Raw genomic sequence first — 9,196 nt, forward strand, 5'->3', positions numbered from 1 at the left:
GGGCTGCGGGCCGCCCGGCTCCGGGTCCCTGCTCTTCCCGAGGAAGGGGACCACCGCCGCCCCCCGCCGCCGCCGCATCCCGGCTGCCGCGGCTGGGGGTGGGCTCCCTCCGCCGCGGGGTGGGGAGGGTGGCGGGGACGCCCGGACCCGGCTGGCCCGGGAGGCGCAGGACTAGGGGCGCCGAGGGGACACGGCGCGAGGGTCCCCGCGAGGTTGGCGCCCACACGCGCCCGGGGTCTCGAACTCGGGCACTTGCGCTGGGCGCGGCCGGCGAACCGCAAAGGCCCAGGGTTCCAGGTCGCTGGGTTCCGGCCCCTGGGACCGCCCCCTTCGCTCCCGGGCTCTGGCGGGTGCTCGCCGAGGGGGAAAGAGAAACTTGGAGACCTCCAGGAGGAGTTGGCGGAGCGACCCGGGAGCGCGGTGCCCGCGGACCCCCAGAGGCGCCGGGAGCCCATCCGCGACCTGGATAGGGTGCTTTATTTAGTTTTCTCTTCGATTTTCAAAAGAATGTCTCCGTGATTGTCCGTATCTTAAGGGGAAGTTGAAAGTGAAGTTGGCGTTGGGCGGGGGGGAGGGGGGTTACTGGGTGCTAAAGGAGTAACGTCGCCTTGTGCGTAGAGTTACAGATTTTCGGAGCACACTGTAGATCATATTGGCATCTCTTTCCAAAAGTCACTTTGATTCAACTTCGATGAGTTTCTCGTAAATGGCAACATTTGGGTGGGGAGGGGCTAGAGGCAACCAGAAGCAGTACAGCTGATTTGATCTCCAGTGGGGGCGAGTCAGTTAGCCAGAATAAGCGTGTGTGAGTTTTAACCCAGGTTTGGTATTTTCTTGAACGTGAGGTTATTTTCCAGTTTTCCTGCCCCCCTCCACACCCCCCACGTACTCTACCTCTGCACATCCTGGCTGAAGCAGTTATGTGGGTTGGATTTGGTTGTTTTTGGTTCTTTGCGAAACTTGGGTGCATTCTCCCTGTTGTGTCCAAAGAGGAAGAGTTGTAAATGCAAATTTATGGCCGTCAAGTGTGTTTATTTAATCCGTAGCTAGAGATCCGTATATGTAAAATTTTGTTCACGTATAGAAAGTCGAAACTCTAATAATGCTCTAAAACAGTGCTCTCAAGAATTAGCACCTTTGACTTTTGTCACAAAGGGAGAAAAATTACTTTTAGTGAAGATTCTGAGGTATAACCTGACCTCCCCAAGGGTGTGAAGCCTCCCCCTGGCCTTAAAATAATACTGGCTAAACCGCGGTGTGTGCACGGTGTGTGCACGGGCTGAATCAGGCCCTATTCATTTTCTTGGTTTTAGAAGGAGAGAAGATGCTCTAACCAAAGGAAGACTTACTTTAAATCTTAGGACTAGAAACTGTAAATTGAAAGTGCTATTGATCTTCTATGTATCCCAGCTGCGTTTTGGTGAGGATCGTTACTGTTTAAAAGATCATTGTCAAGGGGTGAAATGATGTTGCGTGTGAGCTGCTCATTACTTAGTTTTATCAAATAATGATTTTGAAACAGCATCTAGTGATTTAAAATAATCTTGAGTGTTGTTGATAGGAGAGAACACTGCCCCTTGTAACTTAAATTTTCATGAGGCCTTTTATCTGGTATTCACAGGTGGTGTTCTGGCCAAACACTTTAATAAGGTCATTTTGTAACTTAAAAAGTATATTGGACAGTGCAAGAAATTTTATAAAGCAGTAAGACCAAGAGAGATTTGAAAGTCTTTAGAGTTTGAGATATACCTAAAAAAAAACATTTTTGAAAGTTCCTGACCCAAGTGGTTGGAAACACATCAAAATTTGAGTCCTTATGAAACGTTTAAAGTCTGCTTGCCACCCACATAATTTAACTTGCAAATGTATTGACAGACATCTATGTGTTGAACACTTAAGAATTCTCTTGACTTTTTTCATGTTACGTGTAGTGAAAGAATATGTTTTAGTAAATTTTAGAAGTAGTCTCTTTTCATATAATTAAATCTTTAAAAAAAATTTTTAACATTTGTTTAATTTATTATTGAGAGACAGAGAGAGACAGAGCATGAGCCTGGGAGGGACAGAGAGAGGGGGAGACACAGAATCTGAAGCAGGCTCCAGGCTCTGAGCTGTCAGCACAGAGCCTGATGTGGGGCTCGAACTCACGAACTGTGAGATCATGACCTGAGCCGAAGTCAAATGCTTAACCGACTGAGCCACCCAGCCCCCCTCATATAATTATATCTTAATGTGTTCACAAATGTTAAAGCAGGAAGGACTCAAGCTCTAGGCCATACTAATGTTTCTTTTATAAGGAACTCTTTGTGGGCAGAAAGAAGTAACAGATTCTAAGCTCTAACAAAACCGATTTTCACTTTGAATATATATGACTTTAGATTCGGTGATTTTATTCAAGTCATTTGATTCCTGGTTTCTTGGAGAATATGAGAGTCTACTTGTGGGAGTTTGAGTGTTTACTTAATATTAGCCTTCTTAAATTATAAAGGATGATGAGGAAGCTGGCTATAAGATCTTTACCCAGGTCCTATGAAATGGTGTAGGCATTTCTGCAGGATGCTTTTATTATTTTTTTTAAGTTTATTTATTTTTGAGAGAGAAAGAGAGCATGCTGAGCAGGGGAGGGCCAGAGAGAAGGGACACACAGAATCAGAAGCAGGCTCCAGACTCCACACTGTCAGCACAGAGCTCGACCCCAGGCTCAGACCCACAGACCATGAGATCATGATCTGAGCCAAAGTCAGTTGCTTAAGCAACTGAGCCACCCAGGTGACCCTGCAGTATGCTTTTAGAACACGGGTTGTCGTGAGATCTTTGGACCTTTAGGGATACATGAATGGACTTCAAGAGATTCCAGAACTCCCTAGAGTTGTGACAGAACCTTTTTGTGTATGTGTGCCTTTCTAAGGAGAAGGTCTGTGGTTGTGTTATAATAGAGGTTCAGGACCCCAAAATGTTAAAGTTGTATATTTTTCTTAAGTAAAATCGGAGTTAGAATAATTCTTAAAAGGAAGAAAAAGGTAGATCTTTGTACTCAGTACTTGCTGTGTAAAGTTGTCTTTAGCCTAGCCAAATGGTCTTAGAGGCACAAAAACACTTCCATTTTGTTGCCACAGCAAAGCATTGCCTGTTAGTTGATAAACCATACACACACATAAAGGGCTTGGCATGCTAGTCCTGAGTGCATTGTGGCTGTCTTTTTTTTTTTTTTTTAAGTTTATTTATGTATTTTTGAGAGAGAGAGAGTGGGAGAGAGAGAGCATGTGCACATGTAAGCAGCAGATAGAAGAGAGGAAGAGAGGGGAACCCTTTGCAGGCTCTGCACTCTTAGTGCAGAGCCCTATGTAGGACTCAAACTCATGAACCGTGAGATCTTGACCTGAGCCAAATTCGAAGGTAGGATGCTTAACTGACTGAGCCCTCCCAGGTGTCCCTGTTTTTAAATTATATATAAAAATTTAGACCAGATAGATTGATGGTCAGTAAACAGAGATTTGATCTTGACAGCCAGCCCTTGGAGCAAATGGTTTACTCAGCTCCACTTTCTTAATGCTGTCTAGCAAATCTGAAATGTGACTAGGAGGTAATCGTTCTGAAAAATGTGTTTGTGCCTTGGTAAGACAGCAGAGCATGATGGGAAAAACAATTAGTCAGTCCAACAGACTTAAGTTCAGATCTGGGTTCTTTCATTCAGTGTAGGTAAGTAACCTCCCTGACCCTCCAGTTCCTCATCTGGAAAAGCCTGCAGTAGAGGTGTAGGGAGGCTGGCACGAAGTTTCCTATATAAAAAGACTCTGAAACCTTCACTTGGCCCGTACGAAGGACTTGGAAGTTAGACACAGATAACCACTAACGAACACCTGAATGAACACGTATAAACGTGGAATGTGGTAATGATCTGTATTATTTCTTAAAGTATGATGAAAATATTAACAAATTGAAACAGTTTTAAAAAATTAGGTTTTTGAAAATGAGTTAGGATTAAGTGGTCCTTATTGTGTGGAGGTCCGGGGGTAGGGGAGTGGCGAGGGGGAAGTTGAGAGAAGATGCTGGTGGTTGGTGAAGTGGAGGACATGGGCGCCGGGCAGAAAGAAACAGTGGCAGCTCACCAATATCTTTGCTGTCTCCTTGTGTAGGATTCCACTTAACTTTTGCTCTTCACTTGGAATTTAAATGGAAGTCTAAACTAAAGGACTGCATGTGTACTTTCTAGTCCCTTGCCTTTGAAAATGTTTGCTCCCCCGCTCCTTGTGGGGACCCTCACAGGTACTCTGGGGACTCCATGAGGGGACATTACACCAATAACTTTGGCTGTCTGATTCTGGCATCTTTAAAATGGCCCCCCAGCTGGCTGCCTGCATTGACTTTTCTTAACGGAGAAAGGAGTCGGGATGACCTGAATTATATTAGAAGACAGATAATGATTAAAATACATATAATGCTCATGGTTATAAGAACATACTTGCTTCCACTTTCTGTGCTCTTTTCCTTTCATTACTTCATGGGGAACCTTCATGCCTCATGCTTTTGAGTGAGGGTAGTGGTACAACACAAGCTTTGATGGGGTCTGACTTTCTGGTATGTTCAGCTCCAGCCGTCCAGCCTCTTTGAGTCAGGAGGAGGTAACCATTAAATAAGATCGTAAAAGCAAAAGGCTTTGCTCAGCCCTAGGCCCCTAAGTATAAATCTTAAGGGTACTAGCATCTTGGGGATGATTTCATTCTTGTCTTTCCAAGGAAAAGCTACTATGTTTTCTTCAAAATACCCCCATGTAAACCTTTAGGGACCATCCTAATTCCAACCCATAAAAGCTTTTCAAATCTTTGTGGTTACCAACGGCAGGTGCCCCGGCATCTATGGACCTATTAGACTGTCTGCTGTTCTTCACAGTGTGGTTGCATTCTCTGCTAGGCTGGTAGGTTATGTCTAAATCCTGGGTATTTCAGGGCCCAAACCAACAAGCATGCAAGGTTTGGAGCTGTGACCCATTCAAAAATGACATGGCCTAGAACAGAGGTCAGCAACCTTTCTACAGAGGACAAGATAGTAAGTATTTTCCCGTTTGTCACCCACCTCTCCTACCCCCATCCTCTCAGTCATACCTGCTCATCTCTATCAGTGTATCTAGAAAGTGGCCAGAGACCTGAGCAATGGCCATGGCTGTGTTCCACCAAAACTTTATGGACACTGACATTGAAATTTCATATAATTTTTATGTGCCATGAAATACATTTTTATTTTCTTCAATCATTTAAAAATGTAAAAGCCATCATGGGCTCATGGTATGTACAGACAGCAGGTAGATTTGACCCATAGGCCATAGACCTTGCCTGGAAGAATGTTAGATTCCTAAGGCCTGTAGGTTTGTGGCATCATCAGGCTACCTCCCTGCTCCCCCCAGCCCTCTGCCCAGCCCTGCACACATTATCATTTGCCATAAGTATTCCATGCTTCTGCTACGGCAGAAATCTCTAAGGCCTCCATCCGTCTTCCTCTATCAGGCTAAAACTCCATCAGGTTAGTTGTTCTCAGTTGTAGTGCGTGGCTTTCCCTTCTTAGCACTGTATTACTGTATCACCAGTAAATTTTATTTATTGGTAAAAATTGTCTTGCCTTGCCCATCTTTCCATAGGGCCTGATGTTTGACCCCTGTCCTGTGTGTTGGTTTTGAAAGGAATCAGTGCCTCTGGAGCTGTTATATGCTTCAGGTTCCTGTTGTCCCCTTGTCCTGATACTAGGCCATCAAGCTGCTAACTAGATGTTTTTACCTTAAGGAAATCTGTGTGGGACTCCCCCACCTCCTTTCTGCATGATGTTTGGTTAACTAAGCACACAAAGGTTCCTCTTGTGCTCTAACCCCTGGAGACAAGCTCCAGGATTGATGTGTACAGAGCATGTAGATGTATATGTCTGTGTGTAATTTCATCCGGCCACTGCTCCAGCTCTGAGGGCTGCTGCCTTTAGTTTCCCCTTTTCTCTCTCTTGACCCTTCTCTCCTGGTCATTGTATAGGATGCCGATTTGGTGACCTTGTCGTTGCTGTAACTGATTGATTTATATTTTGCCTCCCTTTCTGCCTTTTAACATTCTCTACTAATTTGCTTGGTTTGCCCCAAGTATGTTTTTTATTTGGAGTTTAACTTCTCAAAACAACAACATATGCTGAAAATAAAACCACCAGAAGTTATTGGTAATTTAGAATTCCCCCCTCCAAATGTAAACTGAATGTAATATCACAGTTATACATTACAGATATTTAAAGATAAGATACAGTTTTTAAATATTTTGCCATTTAATCTAGATAGCAGTAAAATATGTTATTACTCTTAAAATTTAAGGGTTTCCTTTTTTTTAATTTTCAAAAAATGTTTATTTTTGAGAGAGAGACAGAATGTAAGCTGGTGGGGTGGGAGGCAGAGAGAAAGGGAGACACAGAATCTGAAGCAGGTTTCAGGCTCTGAGCTGTCAGCCCAGAGGCTGATGCGGGGCTCGAACTCACGAACTATGAGATGGTGACCTGAGCCGAAGTCAGATGCTTAACCGACTGAACCACCCAGATGACCACGGGTTTCCTTTTTTTAAAAAGGCAAATTTGAAACATGTTTTCTAGATAACAATTTGGGCAATATGCATTCAAAGTCATAACATAAAATGGCAAGTCAACATCTAGAAATTTATCTTAAACAGTTGGTCAGATATACATAGGTGTGTGTACCAAACAGCTCGTTGTCCTATTTTTTAGTAATAGCTAGACACAGGGGGCACCTGGGTGCTCAGTAGGTTAAGCATCCGACTTCGGCTAAGGTCATGATCTCTCGGTTTGCAGCCCCGTGTCGGGCTCTGTGATGACAGCTCAGCCTGCTTGAGATTCTGTGTGTGTCTCTCTCTCCTTGGCCCTCCCTGTTTCTGCGTGTACTCTCTCTCTCAAGATAAACTTTTAAAAAATTAAAAAAAAACATAGGAAGTAATCCAAGTGCTTATGAAAGGACTGATTAAGTCTATCAGGACCTACCCATGCAGTGATGTACTGTGCAGTTTTTAAAAGGGATGATGCACTGGGCGTCTGGCTGGCTCAGTCAGTAGAGCATGCGACTCTTGGTCTTGGGGTGAGTCTGAGCCCCACATTGGGGATACAGATTACTTAAAAATAAAATCTTTAAAGAAAAAAGTTGATGTAGGTCGATATTCATTGACATGGGATGATCTTTAGGAAAAAGAGGATAGCATGAGAATATCTATAATGTGTGATTGGTTTCGGTTATGATGTATGATCTCTTAAGGTGGACAAACTGTATATAGAAACCTAAAAGAAAGTATCTGAAAGGAAATACACCAAATAATAGAAATTTGTTATCTCTAGGTAATAAGATTGTGGGTGTTTTTTCTAAAAAATATTTTTCTCATGTAGCATTTGCTTTTATAATCAGGAAAAAATAATAAAGTCACTGAAGAATAAATATAGCAATGAAAATATCTCCTATTTGTGGCTAATTGAACTGTCTTGTCTACTTCCCTTCATAGTGTGTGCTGTATTAGAAGTGAAATACACTTTCTCATATACATTAAAAATGTGTGTTTTTTTTTTTAAAGCTTTCTATTCTACTAATAAGAATATTTTCCAGACCTTAAGGACAGAAAAAAATCCATATAGGACTAAATAACAATTTTCAGAAGAAACCTAACTGAAACACATTTATGTGATAGTACGTTGTGCCTCATTTCTTGTTGTGAAAGATTTTCCCCGTGTTGAAATTCCTGGAATATCATAAGGTATTTGTGTGTACAGAGGCAGCATAGCAGAGTGTTTAAAACCTCAGCTCCACCTACTTACTGTCTGTGTTACTTTTATCCATTTAGGGCCTCAGTCTCTTCATTTGTAAGATGTTGGCCATACAGGGGTGCCTGGCTGTCTCCATCAGTAAAGCACACATGCAACTCTTGATCTCAAGGTCATGAGTTCAAGCCCATTGGATGTAGAGCTTACTGAATGAACGAACAAATAAATGAATGAAAATGCAGGCAATACCTTGCTAAATTCTTGTGAAGATTGAATGCAGCCAGTGCTAAGCAGAGTGCCAGATCCAGTGCCAGATACTTAGCAGTCATTAAGGAGGAGGAAGAGGTCGGATCGCTAAGGGTACACATTAACAATAGTAATGATAGTGATAGTATTGGTGAGTATATTAACGTATGCTAATATTTCCTTCCTTCTAGAGGCTTTGCATGAGGGTGGAGCTTTGTTTGCCACATTCACCAGCCTAAACCCTTGAGCCAGACTGGGTACCTTGACCAAGACAGGTGTGTGACCTAGGTTCACCTAGTCATCAGTCATGTTCCCTTTACCATGCTGTCTCTGTCCACTATCAAGAGGTGTTCAGGGGCTAACAACTCACTAGTTTAGAAGTGGTACTCCATAAGTATTTGTTGAATGGAGAGTGACCTAAAGTAAGCATTTCTTTCCTGTTGACAATGCACAGTGAACTTTTAAAAGAGGGTTTTGGTCATCATTAAAGTACATGGAAGGAGGGGTGGCTGGGTGGCTTAGTCAGTTGAGTGTCAGACTTGGCTCAGGTCATGATCTCATGGATCATGAGTTGGAGCCCCACATTAGACTTTGCAATGACAGCGTGGAACCTGCTTCTGATTCTGTCTCCCTCTCTCTCTCCACCTCTTCCCTGCTCTTGCGCCCCCCCAAGTAAACATTAAAATAATAGTAATAAAGTATATAGAAGAAAATGCCAGGCACAAAAACTGTTAAAAGGGAGAATCTGTTTTGATTTCCATTATTTGAATGAATCACAGTAATTTTGTTTCATTTTTTTTCTCTTAGCCAGTTACTTCATTTTTAGCTCAACTATGTTTGTACCTGCATCCTTGTGGTGTACCTGTGATAATTTGAGAAAATTTTCACGTTATTTTCACTTAAGTTATTTTGGTTTGGGGGTATGTTTTATTTTCTACCCTAAAACCCCCAAGTTCTGAGATATATTTCAATGTTCCCAAGAAATTAGAAACATTGATGTGCAGATGAAGAATGAGAAGTACAACCACTTGGTTTGTTTGTAGGAAATTTTAGGAATGAGTGGAATAAAAAAAATGTAGAAATATGATAATCCACGACATATATCTATCGGTTATGTATTGTAGAGTAAGAAGAATCCACTCCAAACTTTGTGGCTTAAAATAATGACCATTTG

Source organism: Suricata suricatta, chromosome 12 (genome assembly GCF_006229205.1).
Source record: "Suricata suricatta isolate VVHF042 chromosome 12, meerkat_22Aug2017_6uvM2_HiC, whole genome shotgun sequence".
NCBI classification, from domain to species: Eukaryota; Metazoa; Chordata; class Mammalia; order Carnivora; family Herpestidae; genus Suricata; species Suricata suricatta.